This window comes from Tupaia chinensis, unplaced genomic scaffold (genome assembly GCF_000334495.1).
Source record: "Tupaia chinensis unplaced genomic scaffold, TupChi_1.0 Scaffold138441_1, whole genome shotgun sequence".
Lineage (NCBI taxonomy): Eukaryota > Metazoa > Chordata > Mammalia > Scandentia > Tupaiidae > Tupaia > Tupaia belangeri.
The window spans coordinates 700,763-715,290 of record NW_006198338.1 but is presented as its reverse complement, the minus strand read 5'-3'; positions in this window follow the sequence as shown (position 1 = coordinate 715,290).

The window sequence follows — 14,528 nt, the reverse complement described above, 5'->3', positions numbered from 1 at the left end:
GTGCCCAAGATCCCGAGAGGAGAATGGAGGAGAAGGGATTGCAGCATGGCCATCTCCCCTTGGGGGTGATTTCTTGCTTTCTATCTCTCTGTCTGTCTGGCGAGCGCACGCGCTCTATAGCAAAAACCTCTCCCAAAAAAAAAAAAAAAAAAGAAAGAAAGAAAGGAGAAAAGAAAAGAAAAGAGAAAAGAAAATACAACATATATTAATTGTGGGTTCACACTGTATCCTATAAGACAATACTCTAGCTTGGTAAGGTGTCGGTTTTTTAGAACACCAGCTGGTGCTATCACTGGGTCTTCAGCAAACCCTCCCACCATTTCTTCAGACCAGCTATTTCCGGATGTTGGATGTACAGTAAGACCAGTTAAATCCCTTGATGTATTTATTTATGGTGAGATGAGTTCTGTGGTGGACATGATGTTGTGTGGGATACCTTGATGTGAATAGAAATTCCATCAATTGTAGTGCTGGCTAAAGCAAGTTAGGTAGAGAAAAATAATCCATATTTAGAAAAAAATTCAGTCAGTCCAAACCACCACCCACTTAATGATGGAAGGGATTCAACACGATTGACCTAGGCCTGGGTGTCTGGCTAGTCCCCCAAAGGAATGAGGCCACATGAGGGGCTCAGCATTGACCTTTACTCTTGGAATATTGAGCACTCAACAGTAGGAGTATTTTCCTTCTGTCTGAGGATATTCCTTAACCTTTCCTGGAGTGTGTTATGAAGTTGGGATGAATTCTTTTCAGCCTTTGTTAAGTTTGAAACATCTTTATCTTGCCTTTATTCTTCAAAGATATTTTACTGGGTATAGAATTATAGATTGACAGTATTTTTCTTTTTATTTATTTTTATTTTTGGAGAGGTTTTTTGCTATAGGGCACATGTGCTTGACAGAAAGACAGAGAGATAGAGAGACAAAAAGCGAGAAATCATCCCCCCAGGGGGGATGGCTACGCCGCAATCCCTTCTCCTTCATTCTCCTCTCGGGATCTTGGGCACACACGCACACGCACCCGGAGTGAGTTTTTAAGCCACCGGGTCCCGGACGCCAAACACGGTCCACTACGTGGAGTCCAGCGACATAGCCATTACGCTAACTGCTGATCGGCAGTTAAAAATAATAAAAAGAAAAATACTGTCAATTTTTCCTGATTAAGTTGCAAATTCACTTTTTTACTTAAAGGAAACACTCCTGGCTTCTCTTTGATGTAGCTGAATTATCAGCAGTACTGCTCTTGCGTTTTAGGGCCGTTATTAAGTAAAAGAAGGATTACTTAACACAACACTATGGTATCACAGTAGTCAGTTTGTTAACCAAGAAAGCACAGGTAGGGTCCACAGCATACATACCTGGGAGGAGGGATAACACACATACCCCGGATCAGATGATGCGAGATGGGGAGAGCAGTGTGCTATTGAAAACGTATGAGCTGTTTATTTCTGCAATGTTTCATGTGCTATTTTCAGATGGAAGTTAACCACAGATAACTGCAGGTAACCAAAACTGTAGAAAGCCCAAGTGTGGTTAAAGGGCTACTGTCTAGGGCTTTTATTTTCATTGTTTTCTATGTCTCCTTAGACAATTTGTTTAAATCTCTAAATGGTTGCTGAGTCATTTACATCATTGTTATTAACTTCTGGTTTTCTGGCATTCTGACTAAAGACTGTGGGAAAGCATACCACAGAGTAGTAAACAGCTTAACTGTTTGAGTCAGAAGGCGGGAGTTCAAATCCTGCTGTGTCTTTTTCTGGCTATGTGACCTTGAGTAAAGTATTTAACCCAAGGCTCTAGTTCTTTTTTTTTTTTTTTTTTTGGAGAGGTTTTCACTATAGGGCACGTGCGCTAGCCAGACAGAGACATAGAGACAGAAAGCGAGAAATCACCCCCAGGGGGGATGGTCACGCCACAATCCCTCATCCTCCATTCTCCTCCTAGGATCTTGGGCACGCACGCACACGCGCCCGGCATGAGTTTTAAGCCACCGACGCGAACCGCGGTCGACTACGTGGGAGTCCAGCGACATAGCCATTATGCTAACTGCTGGTTCCCTAGTTCTTTTTTTGTAGAATTGAGAAAATAATAATACCTATCTAGTTGTCTTGAGGGTTTAATGAAGATAATATATACGAAGCCTTTAGCACATAGTAAGCTTTCAACAAATCTTAGTTACAACAGCTGCTTTGGGAATTCATAAGTTACTTTAGTCAACTTTCTTTTATTAATTACCAGAGAAAGACAGTGAGAGAGAGAGAGAGGAAGGAAGAAAATGCCCTCAGATCGTACCTTTCAAATCCACACTAGGGTACATGATTATGTGCTCAAATTCTTCAAAATCCTCACCTGAAGGAGAGGTGAGCAAGCACTGATGGAAACCCAGGGATCTGACCACCACCAACAACAAAAATGGCTACTATTACAGACCTCCCCTCCTGTGTATTCATTACGAAATCTTGACTCCCATGTAGTCCACTGCAGTTCAAGTCCCAGACCCAGTGGCTTAAAACTCATGCCGGGCGCGTGTGCGTGCGTGCCCAAGATCCCGAGAGGAGAATGGAGGAGAAGGGATTGTGGCATGGCCATCCTCCCTAGGGGGTGATTTCTTGCTTTCTGTCTCTCTGTCTCTCTTTGTCTTTCTGGCGAGCGCACATGCCCTATAGCCAAAAAAATAAATAAATAAACAAAAACAAAAACAAAAAACAAAACACCTCTCCAAAAAGTTCTTGCGAGATAGATACGTCCTGGCTACTGTTGTGATCTCTGGGTCCCACTGCAGGGATGCGGTGGCACGGAGATTGTTATGAACAAATGCTCACCTATCTGAACCCACTTTTGAATTTTGTTTCTGTCACTTTTGAGTTGCTGTGCATGTTGAGTAGGAATTGCTATGGGTGTTCCCCCATCATCAAACTTTTTTTTTTTTCACTATAGGGCGCGTGCGCTCGCCAGACTGACAGAGAGAGACATAGAGACAGAAAGCGAGAAATCACCCCTCAAGGGGAATGGTCACGCCGCAATCCCTTCTCCTCCATTCTCCTCCCGGGATCTTGGACACGCACGCACACGTGCCCGGCGTGAGTTTTAAGCCACCGGGTCCGGGACGCGAACTGCGGTCGACTACGTGGTTTCCTCAAGTGCCTATATGTGACAGTATCAGTAACTCACGTCCCTAATGTTTGCTTCAACAGCGCTTCAACATTTATCTTCTTACCTGGGTTTTCAAGTTAATCGCAAGTACACCTACGGGATAAGTTTCTAGAAAAGGAACTGCTAAATCCCTTCCTAAAGAAATAGATTTACCCTCTACTGAGAGTGTATGACTTTTTTTAAAAAGAATTATTTCTTTAATTTTAGTTATTTTTGTCATTATTATTATTTTTTTCTGCAAGGTTTTTTTGCTATAGGGCACGTGCGCTCGCTAGAAAGACAGAGAGAGACAGAGAGACAGAAAGCGAGAAATCACCCCCCGGGAGGATGGCCACACCACAATCCCTTCTCCTCCATTCTCCTCTCGGGATCTTGGGCATGCACGCACATGTGCCTGGAGTGAGTTTAAGCCACCAGGTCTGGGACTTGAACCACAGTTGACTACATGGGAGTCCAGCGACATAGCCACTATGCTAACTGCTGGTCCCTGTTGTTATTATTTTTAATTTGCTATAGGGCACATGTGCTCATCGGAGAGCAGCAGAGGGAGGAGAGAGGAAAAGTAAGATACAAGCCACCAGGTCTGGGACTCGAACCGTGGTTGGTCATGTGGGAATCCAGCACCTCAACCAACACAGCACTTGCTGGCCCCAGAGAGTGCATATCCTCCAACCACTGTACCTTAAAAAACTTTTGGATCTTCTCCAATTTGATGGATGGCAAATGGTATCTTTTTAAAATACGCGTTTTCTCCATTACGAATGAGATGAAGCATATTTTCATTTCTTTTTTTTTTTTTGAGAGAGATTTTTACTATAGGGCGCGTGCGCTCGCCAGACAGACAGAGAGAGACATTAGAGACAGAAAGCGAGAAATCACCCCCCAGGGGGGATGGTCACGCCGCAATCCCTTCTCCTCCATTCTCCTCTCGGGATCTTGGGCACGCACGCACACGCGCCCGGAGTGAGTTTTAAGCCACCGGGTCCGGGACGCGAACCGCGGTCGACTACGTGGGAGTCCAGCGACATAGCCATTACGCTAACTGCTGGTTCCCGCATATTTTCATTTCTGTACAGCGATGTCTTTTCTTCTTCTATGTGATGCCTGTTCATGTCCTTTGCCTATTTTTTCTGTTGTGGTTTTGGTATTTTTCGTATTAACCGATAGGTGTTCTTTATGACCTAGGAAACTGACCTTTTGTCATGTGTGTTGCAGGCATGTTTTCCATAGTCAGGAAGGGCAGCCCTGAGGAGGAGGCTCCAGGCAAGCGTGGTTCAGAGCTCAACTCACTGCTCCCCCTGCCTTCCAGATGCGACTGAGTCCTTCCCTTCTCATTCATGAGAGCTCAGCAACGAAGATCTAATTGAAGTGCATGAAAAGGATGCATTGACGGTCACCATGGAAACTGCCCCGCCCACCGCACTTACCGTTCAAAGGCTTCTGCAGGCAATTCATGTACAACAAATTAGCCAAGGAAGATTTCCAGACTCACAACGCGAACTCTGAATGCCCTTTGGAGGTACTTAGAGGCAGGAAGAATGCCTGTGGTTTCTATAGGGAGATTAGGTGGCAGGACCGTTTACTGAGTGAGACATCAGGATGTCCTCTGTTTTTGCTGTAGTCCGTAGTGCTCACTGGCCTCAAGAGGAATTTCCAGGGCTGGCCAGAAAGACTAAACTGTTTAAAGATGGCCTTTTTGGTTGTTTCTACGGAAAACCCAAACCCAAACTCACTGCAGAGGCTAAGCTAAGGACCGGGGCAGGGGTGAGCTATGCCAGGGACAAATCAATTGTCTTGACGGGTCTGCAGAGGAGGGTGAAAGCGAAAGAGGCTATCAGGAGTGAAGACCTGTGCCACTGTGGAAGGCTTCCAGGTTGGTGACAGACCTGGTGCATGAGGGGTGGTGACCTCAGAAAGCAAGGCGGGACCGTAGGTACTGGAATTCCCAGCTGGAACAAAAAATCCCAGCCATAGAGGAAGAAAAGACCAATGGCCTGGCCACTTCCAAGGGACCGTTATTTCTGAGACAGTGGTCACCTCGGTCCTAACCACTGTGGTCTGAGGATTACTTGTTCCTCCTGGTTAGTGGTCCCTGGGAACGATGGGTGACCTTGGGGCAGATTAAGGTGGCCAGAGGAGCCCTAGCAATGGCTTAAGAAAAAATGGGGCCATCTCCATAGTCTAATAGTTAAAGGCAGCTGGATCCCATCGTTGGAATCCTGGCTTCAGCAGCTTGAAAAACACACTGAGCGGGACCAGCAGATGATGTAACGGCTACGTCGCTGGACTCTCATGTGGCCGAAGGCAGTTCGAGTCCCAGACCCGCTGACTTGAAACTTACACCAGGCATGTGTGCCTGCATACCAAAGAGAATGTAAGAGAAGGGACTGTGGGATGGCCATCTCCCCTGGGGGTTGATTTCTTCCTGTCTCTCTGTCTCTCTCTGTCTCTCTGGCAAACACACGCACCCTATAGCAAAAACCTCTCTCTCTAAAAAAAAGAAAGAAACAAAGAAAACACTGAATCCTGACACACACAATGGGGAAATGGAGGACAAGAATTGCAGCATGACCACACTCCACTGGGGGGGGTGCTTCCTCCCTCTCCCTCTGCCTGTCTCTGGCAAGAGCATGCATCCTCTGGCAATTAAAACAACAACTGTTGATGAAGATGTGTATAGTATTCTCAACTGGGCTGGACTGACGTGTATATCATGCTGGGTACAGTCTCTTTACAGTCTAAATGATGTAGAGTAATTAAATGTATATATATAATAATAATAAATCAAAATAAAAAGATGAAAAAAACAACAAAACTGGGAACCAGCAGTTAGCATAATGGCTATGTTGCTGGACTCCCACGTAGTCGACCGCGGTTTGCGTCCCGGACCCGGTGGCTTAAAACTCACGCCGGGCGCGTGTGCGTGCGTGCCCAAGATCCCAAGATCTATCTCTATGTCTCCCTCTGTCTGTCTGGCGAGTGCATGCGCCCTATAGTGAAAAATCTCTCCAAAAAAAACAAAATAAAAAAATAAAACAATGACTGAGGGTCAAGTTTTCATCACTTTGGCTTCCTAAATGCTCAAAATCATTTCTAAATTTAATAATCTATTATGACATCTAATTTGGCACATACCTTTGTGGAGTAAAATTTACACACCCTACATTTTTTTGGAATAGGACATTTGGAAGCCTCAACAGTTCACCTCCTGTGCAAAAATCCCAACTATGGAAAAAGTACGTTTGTGTTGTAGTTTTCCTATTGTTTTTATCTTGCCTACTTAGTAAATACACACACATCACTCTTCTTTATTTTAGTTTATTTTAACAATAAATTATGACATTTTTGTAGGATAAAACGGGCTTCCTGAAAAGATACTTTTATTATGACTTTTTATCAGCAGAAAAGACGTCTTAAGCATTTTAGGATCTAACTTGTCCTGTTAGAACCAAGCATTTCCAAAATCAGGGATGATTCTCTACTGCCCCCTAGAGGGAAAGCCTGGCAGAGCGCGAAGCTGTTTTAGAATTGAAGGAAAATGGCTTGGATTTCTAATGTTGGCGTGTAAAAATAAAAATACAGACAGAAAACGATAAAAAAAAAATTGAAGGTTATTTTCTTCCCACTGGGTTCAAAAATAAGTGAACTATTGAACAATGCGTCATTGAGCACCATGCCTTCTTACCACTTCGAAAGGAAATTTTAAAACCTTTAAGACGGAGGTCTTTCTGAAGAGGCAAAAAATAGAACCCAACTTCAGACATGAATATCTTAAAAATTCTGAGTCTCTACATTTCACTACACAATTTTGATTTACGTTTACATATTTATTTAATTATGATCTCGTAGTCTATTATGTATCGTAACACTTTTAGTTCTTAGCAGAAGGGCATTACAAAGTTAAAAGGGAGTTAGGCCGCTTACCAATTTCTCCATGAGGCCGATTAATAGCCACGATAGGGGGAACCAGCAGTTAGCATAACGGCTATGTCGCTGGACTGCCACGTAGTCGACTGCGGTTCGCGTCCCGGACCCGGTGGCTTAAAACTCACGCTGGGCGCGTGTGCGTGCATGCCCAAGATCCCGAGAGGAGAATGGAGGAGAAGGGATTGCGGTGTGGCCATCCCCCCGGGGGGTGATTTCTCGCTTTCTGTCTCTATGTCTCTCTCTGTCTGTCTGGCGAGCGCACGCGCCCTATAGCAAAAACCTCTCCAAAAAAAAAGGTGCCACTTAAAATATTGCAACTATCCTTAATATAGGGACGCATTCATTCTGTCTCCCTCCGAGGAAGTCAGTCCAGTGTCTCATCACTTACTGCAACCACCCAGCCATTGGCTGCAAGTCTAGACATTGTCTTTTCCTCCTCCAGTTCTATCCTAGCCTCATATTCACATTCTGCAACTTACCGACGAAACAATGATGTTCATCAACAATAGCACATCCTCCATACGATAGCGAATTAAAGGCTAAAGAAAGAAAAGTGCAAATGCGTGACAGTATACGTGACACGCCAAGAAATAGCAGAGATGACAGCTCTGATGTCTTCCTGATCGTGAGGCCTTGACCTCCATCTGACTTCTTTCTCTACCAACTATTCCATATTCCCTTTACCTTCACATGATCAATACGTACATTTTTTTTCTTTCTTTCTTTCTTTTTTTTTTCTTGGAGAGGTTTTCGTTATAGGGCACGTGCGCTCGCCAGACAGACAGAGAGAGACATAGAGACAGAAAGCGAGAAATCACCCCCCAGGGGGGATGGTCACGCCGCAATCCCTTCTCCTCCATTCTCCTCTCGGGATCTTGGGCACGTATGCACATGCGCCCGGTGTGAGTTTTAAGCCACCAGGTCCAGGATGTGAACCGCGGTTGACTACGTGGGAGTCCAGCGACATAACCATTATGCTAACTGCTGGTTCCCAATACGTACATTTTTAGGTGATCTGAGTGTTTGCTAGACTGCCTGTTCAAAGGTATCCCAGTACACCTATTTTTGCTTGATTTTCAGTCAATGTCATAACCTTCCTCCCCTTCACTGTCTCCTTCTCTTATTTCTCCAAGAACACAGGACATACAGAATGGTCAGATGCCATTATGAGCTCCCCATCAATAGGACACACAGGCAAATGTATCCCCCTTTAACTCTGATTGGAAGAAGTTCTTTTTTCAGAAAGTAAAAAGTCTTTACATCAACAAAGTCTATAATCTCAGAGAATGAAGATTAAAAGGATTTTAAAGATTTTGTAAGTGGGTCACAGGTACCATATTCTTTTGCTCCCAAATCCATTCATTTTGCCTATGGAAACTTGGTATTTTAAAAATACATTCACAATTTTTTTGACACTTCTCTCATTAAAAAAGGAGTAATCTAATTCCTTTTCCTTAGACATAGTGACTAAGTTCTCTTTTTTCTTTTTCTTTGAGAGATTTTTTGCTATCAGGTGTGTGCGCTTGCCAGAGAGAGAGAGAGAGAGACAGAAAGTGAGAAATCCCCCCCCCCTCCGGGGGGGGGATGGCTATAGTGTAGTTCTTTCTCCTGTATTCTCCTCTTGGTATTTTGGATATGCACGCACACACACCCAGTTTGAGTTTTAAGTCACTGGGTCCAGGACTCAAATCGTGGTCGTCTACATAGGAGTCCAGTGACGTAACCATTATGCCATCAGCTGGTCCCTGTAGTGACTAAGTTCCAATGAATTGAATGAGGCTTGAAGTCACACTGCAGAACTTCTGCTGTTAGTTGAGGAAAGACATTGCAGCTTCCACCCAAAGTTCTCTTTCTTGGGCTGCTCATCCTTAGAACCCAGCTGCGATATTATGAAGAACCAAACGGCCTTGTAGAAAAACCACGAATTAATTATTCAGGCTACAGACCAGTTAAGGACTTGGCTGATACCAGCCTCAGTCACCAGATATGTGAGGAAACGGGTCTTCAGATGATTCCAGCCCCCAGCTGGTGTCAAGTTGAGAGCGGAACACAGATAATTCATTCCCACCAAGCCCTGCACAAACTAGAGATTTATAAGCAAAGGAAATGTCACAGGAGTTGTATTTATTTTTAATTGCCAGGGTATGTGCGTACCCAACACAGAGAAAGGGAGAGGGCATCCCCCAGTGGGACGTAGTCACACCACAACCCTTTCTCTTCCATTTCTCCATCCTGTCAGGATTTGGGGTGCACACACACACACACATATACGATGTCTTTTTCAAGCCATCAGGCCTGACTTCAACCTATCAGCCACGTGGGATCCAGCTTCCTTAGCTACAAGGCTATGGGACTGACTCTGTGTAAAACCACTAGGTTTTGGAGTGATTGCATAACAATAGATAAAAGGAACAGCAAGAAACCGTGCCATAGGGACCAGCAGTTAGCGTAATGGCTATGTCACTGGACTCTCATGCAATTGACCACGGTTCAAGTCCTGGACCCGGCGGCTTAAACTCATGACAGGCACGTATGTGTGCATGCCCAAGATCCCGAGAGGAGAATGAAGGAGAAGGGATTGCAGCGTGGCCATCCCCTTTGGGGGGGGGTGATTTCTCGCTTTCTGTCTCTCTGTCTCTCTCTGTCTTTCTGGAGAGTGCACATGCCCTATAGCAAAAACCTCTCCAAAGAAGAAAAGAAAAGAAACCATGCCATAGAGCATGTACTGTTTCCTACAGCACAGCGTCGAAAAGAACGACCTCCCAGAAGGCACTATAACCAAGGCTTCGATATAGCTTCCATAAGACAAGGTGCTTCTCGGGGATGGAGCACACAATTAGACCAATAAATGCCAATGCATTTCTCCTTCCGTTGCAGAGGGCGTTTCTTGGTCAGAAGCAATATGGCATCAGACATAATGACAGCATGAAAGCTTTTAGCAGGATGCCCCTAGAGGGTGCTGGCAGAAATACCATGAGCAGAGAAAGCAAAATGAAATTTAGAGTAAGTGTATTGCAGAGAGCACGAATAATCCCCACAATGGTGCAGGAGGACCAGTAGAACTGACTTGGCTCCATCCTGGCTGGAAGACCCTCCTGGAGCAGGGGTATATGAGTGACGCAGGATCGATCCCTGTCGCTGAACCTAATCAATCAGGATTGGTAACCTAAACACTCACACGCACTGTGTGGATCCTGGTTGCACCGTCATTGTGTTCGTGATTCCAGGGAGCAAGCACCGCTCCTGGAAAGGAGGCTGAGTTTTCTTCTCCTTCTTTTCCTCCTTTTTCTTCTCCTCCTCCTTCTCCTTTGAATTTGCCAGAGAGCACATGTGCTCTCCAGAGAGAGACTGATGGAAAGAGAGATGGAGAAAAGTCACACGGCAATTCCTACTCCCCTGCCTCTCCCGCTTTTCCAGATTTGGGGCACACATGCCAGTGGTACCCTGTGTGTTTTTCAAGCCACCATGTCCAGAGTTGGAAGCAAGCAGTTGGCCATGTATGACCGGCTCCTGTAACCCTCATGTCACAGGCTGGTCCATCCATGTGATTCCTAAGACTCATTCTAAGAGACCCATCACTGTATCCCGTCCTGGTCTTCCTCAGCACCAATTCTCCAATCTTATTCTTTCTATGTTACCGACCAACTGCTCAATTAACCTCTGACCATAAATTATACCAAAGGCCATCTTTCCTTTCAGGCAAAGGGACATCAAGGATGCTGCTGGAAATTCTACCCACTAAAAGAACTTCACTGCTTGGGGGACCAGCAGTTAGTGTAATGGCTATGTCACTGGACTCCCATGTAGTCAACCACGGTTCGAGTCCTAGACCTGGTGGCTTAAACTCAGGCCAGGTGCATGTGTATGCATGCCCAAAATCCTGAGGGGAGAATGGAGGAGAAGGGATTGCGGCGTGGCCATCCCCCCTGGGGGGGGTGATTTCTCGCTTCCTGTCTCTCTGTCTCTCTCTGTTTTTCTGGTGAGCGCACACACTGTATAGTAAAAATCTCTCCGAAAGAAATAATAATAATAATAATAGAACTTCACTCTTTAATGCTCTTCAGGTTCAAAGCAGGACTACAACAGCAGAAAACTCCGTTTCTGGCAAGTTCCAGTATACACAGAGTGATATGCCTATGGGGTGCCTGGAACATTATGAATGCACAATAGGATTTGCGTTTGTTTTTGCAAATGCCAGAGGGCACCTGCATGTGTGTGAGAGAGAAAGTGTGACAGAAAGCACGTGTCGCCACTAGGACCTGGTCACGTTGCAATCCTTCTTTTCTCAAATTCCCTATCCTGTCAGGATTCTGAGCATATCCATACCTACCTGGTGTGTGTTTTTTTCAAGCTGCTGGCACTGAGACTCGAACCCTCGTCAGCCCTGTGGAATCCAGCTCCCTCTGTATACAGCTTAACCATGACACTACTGGTCAGCCCAATAGGTATTTATTGAATATTTTTTTTAAGATGTTGATTATATCCTCCCCTGCTTTAGCCCCTTCATAGCTTCCCATTTGTGCGAAACACCTGCATATATATTCCTCCTCCTTCTTGTCTGTACTCCAAGCCTTTTTTTTTTTTTTTTTGGAGAGGTTTTTGCTATAGGGTGCGTGTGCTCGCTAGACAGACAGAGAGAGACAGAGAGATAGAAAGCCAGAAATCGCCCCCCAGGGGAGATGGCTACGTTGCAATCCCTTCTCCTCCATTCTCCTCTCGGGATCTTGGACACACACGCACACGCACCCAGCATGAGTTTAAGCCACTGGGTCCGGGACTCGAATCGCGGTCGACTACATGGGAGTCCAGCGACATAGCCATTATGCCAACTGCTGGTCCCTATACTCCAAGCCTTGACCTTCAATCCTTGGAATGTTCCCTACTCCTTCCTGCTGCAAGATCTTCACTCAGACTGTTCTCTCATGGCCTGCCTGGTTAATACTCTCCTTTAGATTTTGACTCAAGGATCACTTCCTGTCTTATTAAAATGATCTTTCTTCAGAGTGGATAGCTCCATATTTATTTATGTGTTTGATTAATTCCTATCTCATCCTTCATTTTGTTAAACGAAGGAATCCCTGAATAAATAAATGAATAAGAATTATGGGTAATTTATATATAATTTATCACAGTTTTGCTTAAGAAGCTTTCTGTCATCACACTTAAAACTCCTCTAATTCATATTTCTTTACTAATCTTTTAAACGGGCATTTGTTAAGGCAATAACTTTCTTATTATGTATGAGAGGGATACAATAGAAGTATGTGAGCCGCATGCAATTTTAAATAGTCTAAATAGCCACATTATAAAAAATTAACGTTTGGAGCCAGCAGGTGGTATGGTGGTTGAGGTGCTGGACTCCCACATGGGCGATCACTGTTTGAGTCCCGGACCTGGAGGGCTTGCTCTCTCTCTCTCTCTCTCTCTCTCTCTCTGTGTGTGTGTGTGTGTGTATGTGTGTGTCTGGTCAAATTGAAGAATAATACACAAATTACATTAAATTAATAATTATAAAAAATTAACTTTTAAAAAAGTTTTTGCTATAGGGTATGTGCACTTGTCAGAGAGAGAGAGATCAGGAAAGTGAGAAATCACTTCTGAGGAGGGTGGTCAGGACGCAATCCTTTCTCCTCTGTGGATTTTGGGCACACATGCACACGTACCTAGCGTGTTTTTCATGCTGCCGGGTCAAGGACTAGAACTGCACAGCTGGCCACGCAGGATCCAGCTGCCTTAACCTCTACACCACCTGCTGGTCCCAAAAATGACCTTTAGTAATATATTTCATTTAACCCAAGGTATCCATGATCATTGTTATTTTGACATGCAATCAATACAGAAATCATGGAGCTATTTTACATCCTTTTCTTTGAGGTCTTTGAAATCCAGCGTGTATTTTACAATCACATATCTCAAGCACAGCTCAATCCATAGCTGGCAGGTGGCTGATGGATACCATAATGGACAGCGCCTGTCTATACGATTCACTTTGACACCAGTCTGACCATCCCTACTGCCCGTAGTCAGTGTCGAGAAGACCACCCAAAGTCAAACCTTCATCCAGAAGGGTCTGATTGTCCTAATACAGCATAAGAGAGGTTTTAAACCAACAGTTTCAGTTGGGGTTTGCCTTTGCTAGCAATTTTAACTGGAGCATCCCTTTTACCTTCTTATAACACCTTCTCTTAAAGCACAATGTTTTTTTTGTTTTTGTTTTTAAGATTTTTGCTATAGGGCGTGTGTGTTCACCATAGAGACAGAGACACAGAAAGGGAGAAATCACTCCCCTCCCCCCAGGGGTGACAAGCACACCACAACCCCTTCTCCTTCATTCTCCTCTCTGGATTTTGGGCATGCACTCACATGCGCCCAGGAGGAGTTTTAAGCCTCGGGGCCCAGCAGTCAACTATATGGGAGTCCAGTGAGGTAACCACTCCGCCATCTGTTGGTTCCCTCAAAGGGTTTTTTTTTGCTTCTCATAAAGCTGGAGGTCACTTCCAATGGTTTCAATTTCTTCCAATATATATTTTTTTACATTTATTTAGGGGCTAGCAGGTGGTGTAGTGGTCAAGGGTGCTGGATTCCCACATGGCCAAACGCAGTTCGAGTCCTGGACCTGGTGGCTGGCTTTCTTACTTTTGTCTTTCTCTGTTTCTCTCTGGTTAAATTAAAATGAGTGAATAGATACAAATCAAATATTTTTAAATAATTATTTTATTTAACTTTTATTTACTTGTTAATTTGACCAGAGAGGGACAGAATGAGAGAAAGCAAACCAACCAGGTCTGGGACTCGAACTGTGGTCATACGTGTGGGTGTGTTCAGCGCCTTAACCACCATGCCACCTGCAGGCCTCTGGATTCCAATCTGTAACTCTCAGCATGTTTAAGGTGCTTTATCACCAGTCAATTCACCCGCCCGCCTAGGGAAGGTTGGGGGCCCCGTCCGGCCGCCCAGGTCGCGCATTAATTCTCTGCGTGCTTTTCTCCGGCCCGCTGGGTCTCGGGGAAGGGCACGGAAAAGCAGGGTTAGGGCCGCGCAGGGCTGGTTCCGATCGCTCCTCCGGCTCTAAGCAGCGGCTCTACCTGCAGCAGCTCTCTACCTCCTCCCGGGCCACCCCGGCGCGAGGCCACACCTGGAAAGATACGCCCCGCCCACCTCCAGCCCCAATCTCCGCCCTCGACCAAGGAAAAGGGGCGGGACATCCTCCCCGCCCGGGCCACTTCCGGAAGTGACGTAGGAGTGTCAACATGCAAGATGGCGGCCCATCACCGGCAGAACACGGCAGGGCGGAGGAAAGTCCAGGTATGGAAGCCCGACTTCTCGGCCTTCCCGACGCGGCCGGCGGCCCCGGGCCCACCTCCAGCGAGCAGATGCCTCGGGCCGCAGTGGGCGTTGGCAGCGGCCGGGGGCAAGCGGGACGGGGCGCGGCGGCGGGGGGGGGGGGGG